The sequence below is a fragment of the Hyla sarda genome, chromosome 1 (genome assembly GCF_029499605.1).
Source record: "Hyla sarda isolate aHylSar1 chromosome 1, aHylSar1.hap1, whole genome shotgun sequence".
NCBI lineage: Eukaryota > Metazoa > Chordata > Amphibia > Anura > Hylidae > Hyla > Hyla sarda.
Window position 1 is genome coordinate 328,334,560 of NC_079189.1, and position 20,300 is coordinate 328,354,859.

At 43.3% G+C, this 20,300-nt stretch overlaps 1 protein-coding gene across 1 annotated transcript in view; it reads left to right on the top strand.

Annotated features, from left to right (window-relative positions):
- Positions 1–218: 218 nt before the first annotated feature.
- The window catches only part of LOC130306782 (thioredoxin-like), a 142,580-nt gene continuing 122,498 nt past the window's right edge, over positions 219–20,300 (top strand). The window contains exons 1-2 of the mRNA XM_056552131.1: positions 219–268; positions 3,333–3,379. The gene's annotated coding sequence lies outside the window, so the exon portion shown is untranslated. The remainder of the gene's footprint in view (positions 269–3,332; positions 3,380–20,300) is intronic.

Sequence of the window (20,300 nt, forward strand, 5' to 3'; positions counted from 1 at the left end):
CTGTCTCCCTGCGTAACAGCAGGTCTGTGCTATGCCTGCCACTCGCCTCATCTAACCATGAGTAACATCAGGGAACTGTTGTATTACAGTCACTGCTTTTTTTTACAGGACGAGATATTGAACGGGCATTTGTGCCTGTCCATTTCCATCTAACAGGTTGAAACAGCGGCTGCATTTAGCTAATATGGCAATAGATTGGATCTGAAGGGACAGAACCTCTTTCCACAGGATACCTGGCTGTGTATTTTTACGCCATACAGGATTTTAGGTATAGCCTTTCCCTCCACAGTGTGCCTATATTTTATGGGGCACACCCATATGTATTTTTCCTTAACAGGAGATGCTGCCTTATAACTACTATTAGTCAATAGCTGCAACTATGTACTTGCACTGAGCTTTGTGGTCACCATAATTGTTATAATACGAAACCATAGTTTAAATCTCACTGATGACACCCCTAAGAAATAAGTGGTAGAAACACGTCCGTGGTACCTTTGTGTACTGGCAGGCTAGTGGGCTGGCAGGGCCCAGCGGAGCCTACTTGTGCCTGTTGTTGTTGTTATATCAAAAAAGCGACCACTTTGTACAATTCAGGATTTTATCTGGTGTTTGTAACACAGGCACTTAACTTTTGGATATTTTAGTGACTAAATAAAAGTTCTATTTTAGGCACACCTTGAGTACTATATTGGTTGTTCATTATTATTTAGTTCTTGATTCTGGATGTTGTATTCATCCAAGCGTGGTTCTATGCAGGACTGATTATCTATGCTGCGCTATTATTTGGTCTAAACTTTTTATTAGTAATGTATGTATTTTAATAATGTATTTTATAAAGTGTGTGTGTTTTAACTTTTTTCACTTTATTTTTTACATTTTTTAGATAGTACTAACACTCCCAGCATGGAACAGACTGTTCCATGATGGGAGTAGTAGTACCTGTACTAATAGACAAATCGCCCCGGGTGTCACTTCTGACACCCGTTGCGATCCACCTGTATAATGTATAGAAGCGGGCAGCACGGCTGCTCTTCTCTGGTCCCCTGCACTGTATTATGCGATGTGAAGTTATTCACATCACAGATTATTTCCCACAGAGAGCTGTGATTGGCCAAATGATTCCAGCCAATCACAACTCTCTGCAGGAAATATGAATAGGTGTATATATACGGCATATACTACACTGCAGGGGACCAGAGAAGAGCGGCCACCCACCCGCATCTATACATTATACTGGGCGATTGCAGCGGGTGTCAGGAGTAACAATCACTGTGATCTGTCTTTAACTGCAAGTACTACTGCTCCCAACAAGGAGCACACTCTGCTCCATGCTGGGAGCTGTAGTACCTGCATTAATAGACAGATCGCAGTGGGTGTCACTCCTGACACCCGCTGCGATCGTCCTTTATCCTTCTGAGATGTGGAGTAGCTTTCTCCTGCCCTCCACATCTCTGCACTATACTCAGCTGGCCAGTGAATATAAATTCACATCACTCATTCATATTTCCCGCTCAGAGCGGTGATTGGCTGCCACCATCCGGCCAATCACCACTTTGAATAAGTGATGTGAATTCTATTCACATCACTGGCCCGCCGCAGTATAGAGCAGAGATGCGAGCGCAGAAGAAAGCCGCTCCACATCTCTGCAATATAAAGGATGATTGCATTGGGTGTCAGAAGTGACACCCGGGGCGATCTGTCTATTAGTACAGGTGCTACCACTCTCAGCATAGAACAGTCTGTTTCATGCTGGGAGTAGTAGTACTACCTGAAAAATTTGAAAAAGTTAAAAACACACACACACTTTGTTAAACACATTATTAAAATAAATTACTAATAAAAAGTTTAACAAAATTAATTATAAAAAATATATTATTTCTACATTTAAATGGCCCCTTTCTACATTGTTATTATTGCCGGCTACATTTTTAGGTCCCTGCCCACCCACATAAATTGATCCCTGTTTAAAAATGAATTAAAATGTTGTTTTAAAAAAATATAAATATCGTTAAATACTCTTTTTCCATCCCTACTGCATCTTTTTGGTACCCAACAATTTTTTCTTACGTTTTTTAGGGCCAGAAGAAAAAACAAGTCAAAACCTAGCATAATAGTTGTTTAAATTATAATTTAAGCCTAATTTCAAAACTTGAAAAATCTGGTGTAACTGAAGTAAAATGAAATTTTTTTTTTTAATCTACTCTTGTCACACAGACAAGGGAAGATATGTAGAGTTGTTTGATTAGGTCTGTCACCACTTAATGTGTAGCTGACACAGTTGAGTAGCTACACTTGTCGGTCAAAAGAGTGAAACACTGTGGTCGCTGATAGCTTTCTGTCCCTGAATAACAAATGTAGATGTGCGAAGTAAAAACATTTTATTAACAAGTTATAAAGACATGTCAATAATGTTCATCGGTCGGGATGTGGGTGTTTAGACCCAGACCGATCCATAGAATGACTCGGGAGAAGATCAAACTCACAATATAATGGTCTATGGGACTGTTTCAGTCAGGTTGCACTTCTCTCCCCGCCCAAGTGAAATTATTTTTTAAAGCGACAGGTACAAATAACCAGTGTCTTTAGTACTACTGACCATATCCATTATTAGCAGTATGTCATTTACACTTCCGAATCTCTGCCCGAAGATATTTTGGTTGGACTGGGCTTGCAAAACAAGCCAGCACTAGGACCTCTCAAACATGCGCCATCTCTAAAGATGGCAATGCATTTCAGAATGGATTCCGCCAAAAGAATAAACATTTTCATGTGCAGTCTGAGGTCTAGAATTTTTGCAGCAGAACGCCTGTCCTGAAAATTTTGCAGTGTGAATGGTGCAGCAGAATCCTATTGGGAACAATAGAAGGCTACTGCACTGTATTTTCTAAGCAGAATGCCAACCGAATTTCTATATTAGTCTATTTCCTTAAAGGGGTACTCCCCTGGCCAGCATTCGGAACACTTAGTTATGAACACTGTGTGCATGCTGGGGGGTCGGCCACTCCCCTCATGACGTAATGCCACGCCACTCAATGCAAGCCCATGGGAGAGGGCATGACTGCCGTCAGGCCCCTCCCCTAGACTTGCATTGAGGGGGCATGGTGTGAACTCACGAGGCGGCGTGGCCGACCTCCACAGCTCGTACACAGCGTTCGGAACTGAATGTTCCGAACGCTGGCCAGTGGAGTATCCCTTTAAAGGGGTTGTCCCACAAAGGTTAAGTTAGAAAAATCATATGTGTACCACATAAATATATGTAAAGGAGTATAAATATGCTGTTTTTGTGTAAAATATCATATTTCCCTATACTGTTCGTTTTCCCTATATATTAGATCACTACCCGGGTTTCCTCTCTGAACTGTGATCCTGCTGTTGCCAGGTAACAGAGCAAACACTTTCCCACAATCCTTCTTGCTTACATGTAACAATATCTTCAGGAGACATTAACTAAGCATGTATGACCACCTTTGTGGGTCCTCAGTAGGTTTTAACCAAGGGCAACAGTTATTAAAACAAAGCAGGCACATAGTGGATTAGTAAATGTATATCTCTCAAACAGGACATTTCAGAAATGCTTGTGTATTTGAGATACGTGAAATTTCACTTAATGCATCAGTATAGACCTATTTTTCTTAATGGGAGAACCCCTTTAAGAGATAACCATGTTAAATAATATGGTTTGCTGACTACATGGTTATTTTAGTACAACATGTTTTTCATACCAAGCATAAATGTATCCCACATGGTATTAATTCAGAATTATGCAATCTGTACTGGAATACCATGGATATTTGCTGATTTTTAGTTACAGCCTAATGTATCACAGCTTTTAATCTGTAAACATGTTAGTGATTGATTTACAAACCGTTTTATTGTCTGATATTAAATGAAAGTAAAATCGGACAAACAGTAGTTCTAAATAAAATGAGGGAGAGAATATTTATATATACGATCAGCAACACATTTTAATGTAGCAAAGGTATGAACATATACTAAGGGGAGGGTCACATAAAGCACATCTGCAGCGTATTTAAGGCTGCAGATGCGCTGCCGACAGTCACAGAGAGAGCTCCCTGTAGCTCTGTGTGTTCGCTCGTAGCAGTGGATCTCCAGCTGGCAGTCATGAGCTGACACAGAGAACTACCCGGCCGCAACTGGGAGCTTGCTCTGCAGTCCCTCTGTGACTGCTGTCAGCTCATCCGCAGCATCAAATACCCTGCAGATGCGCTGTGTGTAGCTCTGCCTATAAAAGGGTTTTCCAGTTGATTGATGACCTATCCTCAGGTTTTAGGTGAATGGGACTGGAAGTATTTGGTTTTGTTCATTGTGTGGTGACCATACCTGTTTACTACAGCTCAGTAACCAGTAACCAGAAATGCCTCTACAGTTAACAGAGCCAACTACTCCAGGCTAATTCACACCATAAAGACCCTGAAAGAAGGAGCTATTTGCAAATTTGTATACAACAATACTTTATCTTTATTAAATGCATGATGCAAAAACATACAATAACATTTGTTAAAAAGACAGGGAGAAATACACAAAAGATTGGCGGAAACCTGGGACTGTAGTACATGTAAACATTAGACCATGTGGAACAAATGGTAAAAGAATAGGACTGGAATTACTACTATTATATAGTAGCGCAAGACGTAACTACAAATGTGCTAGTGCATGTAGATAGTAAATGAACAATGTGCTTGTGCAGAATGAAGATGCGCTGCTAGAAATACAATCGTATACATATACAAGTACAAGAAATACTAACTAGATACCAACTACACAGATGCACAGTCAGAGCGTCCCAGGATGCCGCCACCCCAACACGTTTCGGTCCTGAGACCTTTGTCCGGGGGTCATCTGTGTGGTTGGTATCTATTTGTACTTGTATATGTATGCGTCCTATTTTTTTACCACTTGTTCCACATGGTCTAATGTTTACATGTACTACAGTCCCAGGTTGCCGCCAATCTTTTGTGTAGTTCTCCCTGTCTTTTTAACAAATTTTATTGTATGTTTTTGCATCATGCATTTAATAAAGATAAAGTATTGTTGTATACAAATTTGCAAATAGCTCCTTCTTTCTGGGTCTTTGGATTGGAGCCTATTTTTCAGCCATTGTTTGGGATCCATATATATATATATATATATATATATATATATATATATATATATATATATATACACACACATATATTTTTTGTTGCACATTTCATACATATTTATTTATTGGTAGCCATACTGTGAGCACCATTCTATATATATATATATATATATATATATATATATATATATATATATATTTTTGTCCTGACAGATATATTGATCCCCATTTCTCTTAGGTGCTTTCTTTATGCACGTTTTTTGTCGCATAATTCACAGCATAGTTCCCATAACACCAGTCCTGCAGAACAGGATAGGCCATCAATGTTGCCTAGATAACCTTTTTTGAGCAAAGGATGGAGAGGTCAGTTGTAAGGGGTCAAGACATTGGCCACTGAGATGACATGAATGTCCAACTTTTTATCATCTATTGTCCAGTTTGGATAGTATGCTGCTGCTGTAGTGCTACTTTATATAGTGCAGTGATACTTGAAGAGTTCATGGAAATTCATGATGACTATGTCCAGGTCCTGTTGGAAAGATGTTGTGTCCATCTGTATGTCTAAATAGTGTGCCCATACATAATGACTGCAAATTCATGTGTACAACAATATGCCCTTAAACATTGCTTTCAAATAGTACAGTAAGTTTCCTAGAATGTGTTGTAGTTAATCCTTTATTTTCTTCCATTAATATGCATCAGAACTAAGAATGTTCATGACTATGCTGCCTCTGAAATACTAAACAGTTGTTATAAAAACACAAAGCAATATATATATTGTAATCTTCATGACATGTTCATAAAAAACAAATGCTCTATATGCATATCCTCTGCAGACAGTGTTCTCATGCTGCCTCTCAAACAAATGGCTGAAGTGCCAGATGAATAAGACACAGAAAAGCCTTTCTTCACTTTATTCTGTGTATTAATTGCTACCCGTGAAGCTGCAACAAAAATGTTAGTTGCGAAATGTCACATTTGCATTATGTGACCTTATGTTGTTAGATATGTTCCATGTTCCTGCTGTCTCGGGCAACTAAGAGAGCAGGTCAAACACAGAGCAGGACAGGCCAGCAAGGGAACAAGCCTATGAATTTCTCAAGAAGAAAAGCCATATACAATATGACGTTAGTAGCTGGAGACAAATTGAAGGGAGGTCAATGAGAATGTGTGAGTAAGTAGAGACAGACAAAATATTAAAAACAAGCAATGACACAGAAACAAATTTATTAAAGAATTGATTAAAAAAAATCACAGCTTTAGAAAATATTTTGCATCCTCTGTAAATTAATAAATGGTGCGTGATCTCCAAATGTGGTTCCGTAAAGTTAAACAGTTTTGAGATTGTTTAAAAAGTTTTCATAAAATGTTTTATACTATGGGTGCATTGTACAGTATTTAGGAAGGTCATTAAAGGCAGAAAATTGGGTCTAGTCTAAATTCCAAAGAGGGAAGAACATTGGTGTCTATGTTTCCTAGCTTATTGTGAAGAAAACCACCACTTTGTTTGGGTTATATAGAAGACTTGTGCCCAAGAATTTGACTTTTTTATTGGATATGATTAGAGATTAGCAAACTTTAGAAAAATTTGATTCGGCCGATTCGAAAAATTTTCCGAAAAAATTTGGTTCGGTCTGAATTTATTTGTGGCGAATCTGTATTAAAAATGGCTATTTATGGCCTACAGAGAGCCTCAATAGGGGTGTAGAACACTTTGCCTTGCTGTAACACATGTAACATGCCTAGTGAGTGTGCTGGATTAGTGAAATAATACTGTTATTCAGTATGACATGCAGATTACAGGCATCGCTATTAGAATCACTTCCTCAGAGCGGCACAATGATAGAGCCTGGAGGTAGCATCAGTATGAGGAGACCATATAGTGGCTGAATGACCCAGCCTGGAGGTGGCAACAGCCTGATGAGACCATAGGGCCTCACAATTGAGAATAAATTAAAGATATTTTTTAACATTTAAAGATTCAAATAGATGAACCTAAAAAGTCTTATTTAAAGTGCCAGCAGCATGATGAGACCTTATGGCAGTACAGTGACATAGCCTGGAGGTGGCGGAAGCATGAGGAGACCATATAGTGGCTGAATGACAGAGCCTGTAGTTGGCGGCAGCATGAGGAGACCATATAGTGGCTGAATGACAGCCTGGAGTTGGCGGCAACAAGAGCAGACCATAGAGTGGCTGAATGACACAGCCTGGTGTTGGCGGCAGCATGAGGAGACTATATAGTGGCTGAATGACAGCCTGGTGTTGGCGGCAGCATGAGGAGACTATATAGTGGCTGAATGACAGCCTGGAGTTGGCGGCAGCATGATGAGACCATATAGTGGCTGAATGACAGCCTGGAGGTGGCGGAAGCATGAGGAGACCATATAGTTGCAGAATGAGACAGCCTGGAGGTGGCATCAGTATGAGGAGAACAAATGGTGGCAGTATGAGACAGCCTAGAGGTGGCATCAGCAGCATCAGGAGTCCTGAAAGTGACCCAGTGACAGAGTGGTGCAGTGGTTGGTAATACCAGTACCCGGTGATGAAAGTGGGTGAAAAAATAAGAACTTGGCATCAGCCTTGTGGCATCAGACGGGTGGCAGTATCAGAATAGTAGCTGAGGCTGGTAGGCAGATGAAAACAGTCTCTTTTGTAAAAGTGTTAGTGTGCACAGGTAAGTATTAAGGATATGAATTTAGTAAGACATATCTTTTAATAATATTCTTAGGATAAAATATATGTACCGCAATTTTTTTTTAAATCAAACAAAAGGATAGATGTGCAAAAAACACCATGTGAAACCTACACCAAGTATTAAAAGATGCAAAGACCTCTAAATGGAAACATTGCAAATCAGACTATGTTGGGGGATACCCTTCTGACACTGCAGCTCAAGGAGGGTGTGCTTTGTGGTGTACGAGTGGCTGAAGTGCATGCAAAGTTTCCGTCCCAATGTTAGGATGTCTTGCAGATGGGGGGAACGCTTCAGGAGCAGCTTGACAACCAGATTGAACACGTGTGCCATGCAGGGCGCATGTCTCAGGCTTCCTTGTCGTGGCACAGGCAAAATGTTCTTCCCGTTGTCAGTCACCATGGTTCCCATTTCCAGTTTTCGTGGAGTAAGCCATGATTCGATTTCTTGATAAATGACTTTTATCAGTTCCTCCTGTGTGACTTCGTTCACCAAGGCAAACCATGTGAAGAACAGCGTGACACCGCCGTGTCCTGCACACATAGTATGCTGGAGGGGCTCTGAGACTTGTTCGTTCAGTGGAGGCTGAGGACATGGTGGAGCATGGGAGGCAGAGTTGCTCACTGTCACAGGACCAACGGCCTGAGAGTGTGAAAGCGGAAGCCGCGTGACCTGTCCAAGTTGCTGTTGGGGCTGTGCAGGAACTACATTTACCCAGTGGGCCGTAAATACATGCATTGTCCCTGACCGTAGTTACAGCTCCACAAGTCAGCGCTGCCGTGCACTTTGTTACAGACTGACAGGCTCAAGGACTGGCGCACCTTCTCTTCCACAAAATTGTGCAGGGCTGGTACTGCCTTCTTCGCAAAGAAATAACTGCTTTGCACTTTCCACCTCTGCTCGGCACAAGCCGTCAGTTCTCTGAAAGGTGCAGGGCCCACCACTTGAAAAGGGAGGGACTGCAGCACCAGCAACTTAAACAGGAGCACATTCAGCTTCTGTGCCGTTGGATGAGTGGGCGCATACTGTTGTCTCTTGGACATGGCTTCGCGGATGGATTGTTGGTGGAGCAGGAGCATCTGGAGCGACAGAAGGAGATGCTCCACAGCTCCCTTCACCTGAGGTGGTGGAGCCTTGGCTGGCTGAAAGAGGGAGCGGCGTGCCACTGGGTAATGCAGAAGGCTGGACCACTACATCGGAGAAATGGTTCTTCCAGGCCGCTTTATGGTGGCAAAGCATATGTTGACGCAGGGCCGTGGTGCCAACATTGGAACCCTGGCCACACTTCATCTTCTGCCGACACATATTGCATGTGGCTATGTGAACCTCCTCCGGATGCTTGATGAAAAACTGCCACACCGTCAAGTAGCTGATTTTCCCACCAACAGTATGCACTAATTAACTACTACTCCCGCTGTCTCCAGTAACCCCTGTTCCACTACCTCCCGGAAAGGTAGGCTGCCGCAAAGCAGGTGGCCTCCCCCGGGCATGTTTGGCACCAGAATTTCCCCTTCTGCCACCATGCTGACTGCCAACCATGTTACCGCCTTGCTGGCTCAGCTGCTGCCTTACGTGCAACGTGCAACTCTCTTCTCCTGATGATGATGAAGCCCCTTCTACACCTGGTTCCCAATTGCAGTCGGCTTCATCATCAACAAGTATCTGCTCATCACTGATATCCTCCTCAGGTTCCTCAACAGTGTCTGATTCAGGACCCTGAACCCTGGCAACACTGCCTCCCACGTCACTTTCCTCATCACTACTTGCCTGCCTAGCGGAGGAAGCGGCGGATGTCTCCTCCACTTCTTGGCTGGGCAGTAGCTGCTGACTCTCCTCTATTAGATTGTCGTCAGTGAATAGTGGAGCTGAACCCACAGCATAAGATACTTCTGTAGGGGAGGGAACAGCATAGGACAGAGGCAATGGGAGGACAGGGACTGCGCCCAGGCCATGCCAACTGAGGGTTGTGTCTGAGGAACCCACCGACTGTTGACTGGGGGTGTCAGATGTCACTTGTGATGAAGTGAATGACCGTGTTAACCAATCGACGGCTGATGGGTTGCTGGTCGAGACACAACCGCTAGCTGATAACGGGAACTCAGGCCTCTCGCTGCGACTCCTGCTGCCACTCACCCCTAGTCTGCTGCGACCTCTGCCTGAAGGATTTACTTCTGCCACTCCTCTGTACATGTACTGGCAATACTCTGCCTGACATACTTAGTGTGTATATGAGGGGGGTACAATACGCTTCACTACGCTTAAAACAGTATTTGTCTAGAACAGCAGCAGGTGTGCACTTTTGGCTGTCCTTTCACAGTATGTAGGCCTTTGACAGATTAACAGGTACAAAATAGAACACTACTTAGATGTACGTATGCGGTATGCACTGATGAGGGCAGAAAAATGTGCTACAGTATGTAACATCTGCGCTCCGGCCAGACTGGCTGGCCGTGAGCGCTCTGTCATGTCCCTGCTGCCAGCAGGGCTGAGATTTGCTTTGTGGGATGCGTCCGCATGCGAATCCCAACCCGTCACTCACCTCCCTGTCCTTGCAGCCTCGGTGCACGTGTCCCCGCCTCCTAGGGAGCATGCGCCGTAGCTCTCACTCTTATAGGGCTAATGCTCATTTAGTCAAGGGTCTACACCTGCACCCTGGTCCTTAACCCCTCAAGGACTCAGGGTTTTTCAGTTTTTGCATTTTCATTTTTTCCTCATCACCTTCTAAAAATCATAACGCTTTCAATTTTGCACCTAAAAATCCATATAATGGCTTATTATTTGCGCCACCAATTCTACTTTGCAGTGACATTAGTAATTTTACCAAAAAATCCACTGCGAAACGGAAATAAAATCATTGTGCGACAAAATTTTAGAAAAAATTTCATTTTGTAACTTTTGGGGGCTTCCGTTTCTACCCAGTGCATTTTTCGGTAAAAATAACACCTTATCTTTATTCTGTAGGTCCATACGGTTAAAATGATATCCTACTTATATAGGTTGGATATTGTTGTACTTTGGAAAAAAAATCATAACTACATGCAGGAAAATTTATACGTTTAAAATTGTCATCTTCTGACCCCTATAACTTTTATATTTTTCCATATACCAGCCGGTATGAGTACTCATTTTTTGCGCCGTGTTCTGAATTTTTTATCGGTACCATTTTAGTATTGATCAGACTTTTTGATCGCTTTTTATTCATTTTTTCATGATATAAAAAGTGACCAAAAATGCACTATTTTGGGCTTTGGAATTTTTTTGCGCGCACGCCATTGACCGTGCAATTTCATTAATGATATATTTTTATAGTTCGGACATTTTTGCACACGGCGATACCACAAATGTTTATTTTGGGAAAAGGGGGGTGATTCAAACTTTTAATAGGGAAGTGGTTAAATGACCTTTTGTTAACCTTTTTTTTTCACTTTTTCTTGGAGTGTTATAGCTCCCATAGGGACCTATAACACTGCACACACTGATCTCCTATGCTGATCCCTGCAAAGCCATAGCTTTGCAGGAATCAGTCAAATAGGGGCTCGATTGCTCAAGCCTGTAGCTCAGGCTTGGAGCAATCAATCCCCGATCGGACGCTGCGGAGAGAGGTAAGGAGAACTCCGCCTGCGTCCCAGCTGATCGGAACATAGCGATGTCCCGATCAGCCCGACTGAGCTGCCGGGAACCATTTACTTTCATTTTCAGACGCTTTGATCGCCGCGTCTGAAGGGTTAACAGCATGCGGCACGACGATCGATGCCGCACACTGTTAGCCCAGGGTCCTGGCTATCGTTAGCAGCCAGGACCGACCCGGTGTGATGCGGGGTCACGGCGTGACCCCGTTTTTCACACCGGGACCAGGCTTAGGGTGTACAGGTACGCCCTAAGTCCTTAAGAGGTTAAATATCAGCTCCTCCCTTGGTTCTCTGCCGGATATTTGATTGTCTATTGCCATAGTGAAAGCTCTGTGTCTCTGTTACTGTGTACCTGTTCCTTGCTACCTTCCTACCCTGCACCTGTGTTCCTGCCCTGACCTACTGCCATCTTGCCACGTCCTGCCAGTCTCCTTCTGTGCCACGCCACCTCCCAGCTACCTGTGTGGACGAGTCGTGCCAGGGAAAGCGACATGGGTGCCGCTTTCCGCACCAAGACCATACCGCTTTGCGGCGGGCTCTGGTGAAAACCAGCGGCACCTTAGACTCTGCTCCCTGGCACTGCTCACATCATCATTCACACAGGCCCAGAGGATCCACCATCTGCCGAGACCATAACACAGTACGTCTAAAAACTCTGTATTTTAGTAAAACACTAGCTGGTGATTACTTTTGTCTGTCTTTTCATAGTATGTAGGCCCTTGACAGATTAACAGGTACAAAATAGTACACTACTTAGATGTACGTATGCGGTATGCACTGATGAGGGCAGAAAAATGCGCTACAGTACCCTTAAAAAAACTTATTTTTGTAAAACACCAGCAGTACATAACAGTGCTGCAGCCAAAAAAAGCTGTGTACTAAACACAAAACTGCACTCTGTCAAAGACTATTACGAATGGACTGCTGTGTATTATACCGTCTACAGACTAGTATATCCAGTAGATGATTTTTTGTGGAACAAAGACACTGAATTGCACTGAAAAAATGATTCCTGCTTCCTCTGCTAAGGTTTATTAAGTTGATGCAGCTTGTTGAAATGTATGAGGCAACACACAGCTATCTGCCCCTCTCTGTAACACTATGCTGAAGAAAGTGACTGGGAGGTTAACCCCTTAATGACACAGGGTATTTTCCGTTTTTGCATTTTTATTTTTTCCTCATCACATTTTAAAAATCATAACGCTTTCAATTTTGCACCTAAAAATCCACATTATGGCTTATTTTTTGCGCCACAAATTCTACTTAGCTGTGACATTGGTCATTTTACTCAAAAATCATTGTGCGACAAAATTGAAGAAAAATGCCATTTTGTAACTTTTGGGGGCTTCCGTTTCTACGCAGTGCATTTTTCAGTAAAAATTACACCTTATCTTTATTCTATAGGCCAATATGGTTATAATTATACCCTACTTATATAGGTTTGATTTTGTATTACTTCTGGAAAAAATCATAACTACATGCAGGAAAATGTACACGTTTAAAAATGTCCTTCTGACCCCTATAACTTTTTTATTTTTCCGCATACAGGGCAGTATAAGAGCTAATTTTTGCGTCGTGATCTGACATTTTTATTGGTAACGATATATTTCTATAGTTCGGACATTTACACACGCGGCGATACCACATATATTTATATTTATTTTTATTTACACAGTTTTTTTTTATTGGGAAAAGGGGGGTGATTCTGACTTTTATTATGGAAAGGGTTAAATAATCTTTATTAACACTTTATACTCTGATCACTGCCTGGCAATAGCCGGGCATTGATCAGTGTTATCGCCGCTTGACTGCTCCTGCCTGGATCTCAGGCACGGAGCAGTCATTCGGCGATCGGACAGCGAGGAGGCAGGGATCCTCCAGTTGTCATGCAAGTTGTTCGGGACACCGCGATTTCATCGCTGCGGTCCCGAACAGCTCCACTGAGTTAACCGGCAACTTTTACTTTCACTTTAGACGCGGCGATCTACTTTGATCGCCGCGTCTGAAGGGTTAATACCGGGCATCACCGCGATTGGTGATGTCCGGTATTAGCCGCGGGTCTCAGCCATTGATGGCCGCAGGGACTGGCGCGATATGATGCGGGGTCAGCGTGTGACCCTGCGTTCTATCGCGGGAGCCCGCTCATGATGTATGCATACGTCATGTAGCGGCAAGGGGTTAATGCCTGCAGCTGCAGTAGACATCCTTTTCAGTGAAAAAAAACAATGCTCTCCGTCCATGAGAACGCTGATGTGACTAGGAGGATGTTAAACGCTGATGGAATGTGCTTTTCTCTGCTGTAAAACACACACACACACAGGCTCTGAGTCCTATGATCCTTCTGCAGTGTATTGTAATGAAGTGAGGAGCCGGAATTATGGCTGCCGATTATACAGGGGTGACTGGCTGCTGATAGGCTGCATCCTGCATGTGATTCAGGGTCATCCCGCCTACTTCCCTTCCCGCCTTCCCAGTATCCCCTTGCCCCATGTACTGACATGTGGATCTGCCATTTTAGCTGCCCTGGAGCCTGGAACGCTGTAAAATGGAGTTTAATGAAGCGATTTGCGCTATAGAATTGCGCGATATTCACATTTGTTGCGAAACTAATATTTCCTTAAATTCGGGTTTGTCAGTTTCGATTCGCTCATCTCTACTGGCTCTTATTACCTTTTCAGCTGTTATTCACACCAGTCCTGCAACACACAGACACTGTGTACTACACCCAAAATTGCACTTTCTCTCTCAATCTCACTCTCTTCCCTATCAGTGCTTCTAGGCTGGATTTCAGCTTGAGGTGAATCGCTGCTGTAAAAAGGCTTTTCTGTGCAACACACTGCTCTCTGTCTCTCTCTCTCTCTGCAATAGAACGCTGATGTGACTGGGAGGTGAATCATTGCTGTAAAAATGCTTTTCTGTGCAACACACACTGCTGTTTGTCCATTTCTCTCTGTAATAGAATCCTGATGTGACTGGCCACAAGATGGCTGCCGATTATATAGGGCTGTGACATCACAGGGGTGGCTGGCTGCTGATAGGCTGCATGTGATTCAGGGTCATCCTGCTGACCTTTGTTCCAGCCTTCCCAGGATTCCTTGCCGCATGTCCACACATGTGGATCTGCATTTTAGATGCCCGGCCCCTGAAGCCTGGACCGCACTAAATGGAGTTTAATGAAGCGATTTTCGCAATTGAATTGCGGTGATTTTCGCATTCGTTATGAATTGAATTTTTCCTGAAATTCGTAACAAATTTGGATTCGTCAGATTCAATTCGCTCATATTTAGATATGATACATCATATATGAATAGCATTACAAAAAACTTTAATATATTATACACACTACATACTATTGGTTACGTAACTGGAGTAGTCAGGTTTTTTTTTATTAAAAGTTAAACTGAGAAATGTCATTACATGATACCCAATGTAAAAAATTGTGTATTTCTTTATACTATGTGACCTGCTAGTATCTTACATCTAATTATTTTACATCATATAAATAAATGCAGAAGTATGTGTAGCAGACCTGCTGCCTGTGATGGATAGTTTAAAGGCTCCGATATATGTGACCATGATAGAGCACTCTGGTAACACCTTCTAAAGCACTCTCATGACTAGGTTTACTGGCACAATACCAGCTTTATAGTAGGATAGTTCTTTTAAACAAAGCTTAGATAAAGTCCATCATTTGGTTTATTTTCTAAAGCTAAGCTAGTAACAAGTAATGAATTTGGTTATAAGAAAACAGACATGGTGCACATCTACAACACATCTAGTAACAAGTAATGCCTACATGGCATAGTATTAAGCTTTAAGGGGTTTCCAGCGAAAGAAACTACCTTTTGTATGGTGTCAAAAAGTATAATAAAGCAACTTACGCACGTAATGTTATTCTCCATAGGGCATCTCTATATCAGCTCTGCTCTCTCCCTGTAGCTGTGACATTACGTCACACTCAGAGCTCCATCCCTGCATCCTCCTCCCCTCCTGTGTGCTAAGTAATGTAAAGGGGAGTAATGTGAAGGGGAGCTCATATTACTACTCATTAGATTTTAAGGCAGAAAGAAGCCTTTCTCAGTCACAGTAGTTTCATTCAGAAAAGGTTTAGTGCTGTCTTATATGAGAAAGGCTTCCTGTTGCCTTAAAATCTAATAAACAGTAATATGAGCTCTCCTCTTTACACAGTCCTCAGCAAACAGGAGGAGATGGGATGCAGAGAGCTGTGCTTTCAGAAAGTGTGGTGGAACAGCTACAAACCAGACAGCTCAGCTGATAGATCTGTGCAGTATGGCTACTAACAATATATTAGTGAGTTGCTTTATTATACTTTTTGACACCATAAACAGATTGTTTGTTTTTCGATGGACAACCTCTTTAAAGCAATAGCAGGTGGTAAGCAAAATTATGGTCCCCCTCTTGGACACTGCCTGGCTTGTTCAATTCACTTTATGGTTGGCATAACCCTCAGCCAATAACAATATTACCAGAAAGGGAAACATTTTAGTAAGATTGGCAATATAACCTTATTACCTGAAGACCCAGACATAAATGTGGTCACTCTTGATTTTCTTTTCAAAAGATAAAGAAACATATCTAGCAGAGCCACAACGCTTAAGTATTATTTAATCGTTGTGTTTTTGTCTAGGAAACTAGGCTGAAAAGAAAAAAAAAATCTGTCCCATTAACACTCAAAGAACTGGACGCTGTACTGCTAGAAAAGGAAATAACATTCCCATTGAAATATTCCAGGATTTACTTGAGCCAAGTTCATGTTGCAAACAGGATGCATTAAAAGGATATGGCAACGCAACACTATATTAATGACTTTTTAAGTGATGGGTATTAGCTTACTTTGTCTACTCTTATTTTTTATCCTCGTAATGAGTATAGTATAGCTTTTACCTAATTCATCTTTCAAGACATGATTAGGGCAAAACAGAAGTGGATAAAAAGTAAAAATTTTATCAAGGAGTCTTTTTTAACAATAAGATACTTAAAGAAGTCATTTAGCAAATATTTCATTCAATTGCATAGATATCATATGTTACTTCTATAGTAGTAGTGAGTTGGTGGATTACAGTGTAAAGCTACACCCCACTAAAGCATCATTCTAAATATCAAAATAAATGCTCCCCCATGTATTTTCAAATGTGTAGAGTTATGAGGACTGAAGATTGGTATACAGTGGTCCCTCAACATACGATGGTAATTCGTTCCAAACGAGACATCGTTTGTCGAATCCATCGTATGTTGAGGGATTCGTGCAATGTTAAGTATAGGAAGCTGTACTCACCTGTCCCCGCCGCTCCGGACCGCGTCCCGCCGCTCCCGATGGTGACCCCGGGCCTCTGCTGGGCTCTCCTGGTCTTCTACGGTCCTCCGCTGTCTTCACCAGTCCTCTGCTGTCTTCGGCAAGGCCTTACTGGGCCTGCGTAGCAACATCATTACGCCGCTGCGTACGCTGTTCCTATTGGATGACAGGACGGCGTGCGCAACAGCCTATTGACGTCACCGGAGAGGGCAGAGAAGACACCGGAGGAACAGCACTGGACCCGGAGGGAACCGCACCACACGAGGAACATTAAGCTGCTATCCGGCAGCAGCTTAAGCATTTTGCGCTGCCGGATAGCACTTAATGCGATGGCCCCGACATAAAAAAGCATCGTATGTCGATTTGATCATATGCCGGGGCCATCATAGGTCGGGGGGTCACTGTATATGAATTTGGCATTGACCAAAGTAACATTTGAATATTTGTGCAGCCAAGTATTATGGAACAGCTACTCCAGTGTACATGCTCCTGCCACCAGCTCTGACATTCATTTCGGAAACCATTTATTTGCTCAGAGAATGTGTTGAAGATGAACGTAGATGTTAAAATGAATAGAATTGAGCAGCAATACAAGACACAGCATTCCGGGAAGAGTGATACTAAGCAAATGGGTCTTGTGTTACTTGTGTGTTTTATTATACATTCAACCTGTTAAAATGACACAATACTATGCTCAAAATTTATTGCATACATGGTTTGCATTTGATGGTGTTAAATAAAATGTCACCTATAAGGCAATACAACAAAGGATATGTTGCCGAGGCCACCCACTGGGAAAATTCAACACCAACAACAAAAGCGTCAGCAAAAAGGATGTATGAAACATTACAAAAGTTTAATTATTGAGAATCATATAAAAAAAGGCATCATAGCAATTAAAAAGCACAGTGTACACAGCTGGAAGAGAAGGCAGAAACATACAGGCTCAAAGTGAGGGGTATTTGAATGAAGAGAACACTGACAAACGTTGTATAAACAAGGGACTCACATGAAGAGATGCAAACTATGCAATAAAGTTCAATAGATTGAGATATACAACAGCGGTCAGCAAAAATGACAGATGCATATTACCACAACCGAGCCATGTAGTTACCTGCACCTACCCCAACGCACGTTTCACGCCAATGCGCTAAAACCTTTATTAAAAAGAAAAACAAGCGTAGTTGTTTTCAACAATTTTCAACCCTTACAACTTCTAAGGTGAAGATTTTAAAGGATTGAAATCTTATGCAGATGAGCAGCAAATTTCATTCCAGGACTTAAATGGGCACTGTTAGATTTAACCCCTTAAGGACCAGGGTTTTTTCCGCTTTTGCATTTTCATTTTCTCCTCCTTACTTAAAAAAAATCATAACTCTTTCAATTTTGCACCTAAAAATCCATACAATGGCTTATTTTTTGCGCCACCAATTCTACTTTGTAATGACATCAGTCATTTTACCCAAAAATCTAATAAAAATCTATAAAAAATATAATTGTGAGACAAAATAAAAAAAATAAAAAAAACACAGTTTTGTAACTTTTGGGGGCTTCCGTTTCTACACGGTGCATTTTTCGATAAAAATTACACCATCTCTTTATTCTGTAGGTCCATATGATTAAAATTATACCCTACTTATGTAGGTGTGATTTTGTCGTACTTCTGGAAAAAATCTTAACTACATGCAGGAAAATGTATACTATCACGATTCGGCAAGCTGGATGTGGATCCTCTGTGTCAGCGAGGGATTGGCGTGGACCGTGTCGGTGGACCAGTTCTAGGGATGCTACTGGTCTTCACCAGAGCCCGCCGCAAAGCGGAATGGTCTTGCTGTGGTGGTAGCAACCAGGTCGTATCCACCGGCAACGGCTCAACCTCGCTGACTGCTGAGTAGGCGTGGGACAGAAGGACTAGGCAGAGGCAAGGTCAGACGTAGCAGAAGGTCGGGGCAGGCGGCAAGGTTCGTAGTCAATAAGGATAGCAGGAGATCTGGAACACAGGCTTGGACAACACTAAACGCTTTCACTGGTACAAGGCAACAAGATCCGGCAAGGGAGTGCAGGGGAAGTGAGGTAATATGGACAGGGAGCAGGTGGAAGCTAATTAGGCTGATAGGGCCAGGCACCAATCACTGGTGCACTGGCCCTTTAAATCTTAGAGAGGAGTGGAGCCGCGCGCGCCAGGACGTGACAGCTGGGGACCGGGACAGGTGAGTGACTTGGGATGCGATTCGCGAGCGGGCGCGTCCCGCTATGCGAACTGCATCTCTGCCGGCAATGTCAGTGCAGCGCTCCCGGTCAGCGGGTCTGACTGGGGCGCTGCAGAGAGAGGAACGCCGCGAGTGCTCCGTGGAGGAGCAGGGACCCGGAGCACTCGGCGTAACAGTACCCCCCCCCCCCCCTTAGGTCTCCCCCTCTTTTTGTCGGGATGTTTCTTCATTCGGGATGAGGCCTGTATGAGGGATTTTTGAGTCTCTTTCCAGATGGTGGAAAAGTCCCGGGAAACCTCATCAACAGCTGGCAAACCAGAAGGCGTGGGAGTGGGGAGGGGGGGAAGAGGGTGAAGCTGGGCATGGGGCAAAGAGTTACCAGGACGGGGGCTATGAGGAGGAGACACAGCATAGTCCTGATAGGCCTTGGGGAGACCAGGTAAAGGAGGAGACACTGAGGTTTGACTGACGGGACTGGGAGCAGACGTGAGGCATTTTTTATGGCAAGAAGCCCCCCAGCTCTTGATCTCCCCGGTGGTTTAATCAAGGGTAGGAGAGTGGTGTTGGAGCCATGGCAGACCAAGGAGGACTTCAGAGGTGCAGTTGGGCAAAACAAAAAGTTCAATTTTTTCGTGATGCGGTCCAATACTGATGAGCAGGGGTTCTGTGCGGTAACGCACGGTGCAGTCCAATTTAACTCCGTTGACCGAGGAAATGTGGAGCGGCTTGACGAGACGGGTCACCGGGATGCAGAACTTATTCACCAAAGAGGCCAGAATAAAATTTACAGAAGAACCAGAGTCCAAGAAGGCCGTGGCTGAGAAGGAGGAGTTGGCAGAAGGAGAAATCCGCACGGGCACAGTGAGACGTAGAGAAACAGACTTCGTACCAAGAGACGCCACACCCACGTGAGCTGGGTGCGTGCGTGCGTTTCCCAGACGTGGAGGGCGAATAGGGCAATCCACCAAGAAGTGTTCGGTACTAGCGCAGTACAGACATAAATTGTTATCCCTACGGCGAGTCCTCTCTTCATGGGTCAGGGGAGAGCGTTCCACTTGCATAGCCTCCTCGGCGGGAGGCACAGGGGTAGATTGCAAAGGATACTGTGAGAGAGGTGCCCAGAGATCAAGGTCTTTTTCCTGGCGGAATGCCTGGTGTCTCTCAGAAAAACGCATGTCAATGCGGGTGGCCAAATGGATAAGTTCTTGCAGGTTGGCAGGAATCTCTCATGCGGCCAGCACATTCTTGATGTTACTAGATAGGCCTTTTTTAAAGGTCGCGCAGAGAGCCTCGTTATTCCAAGATAATTCGGAAGCGAGAGTACGAAATTGGATGGCGTACTCGCCTA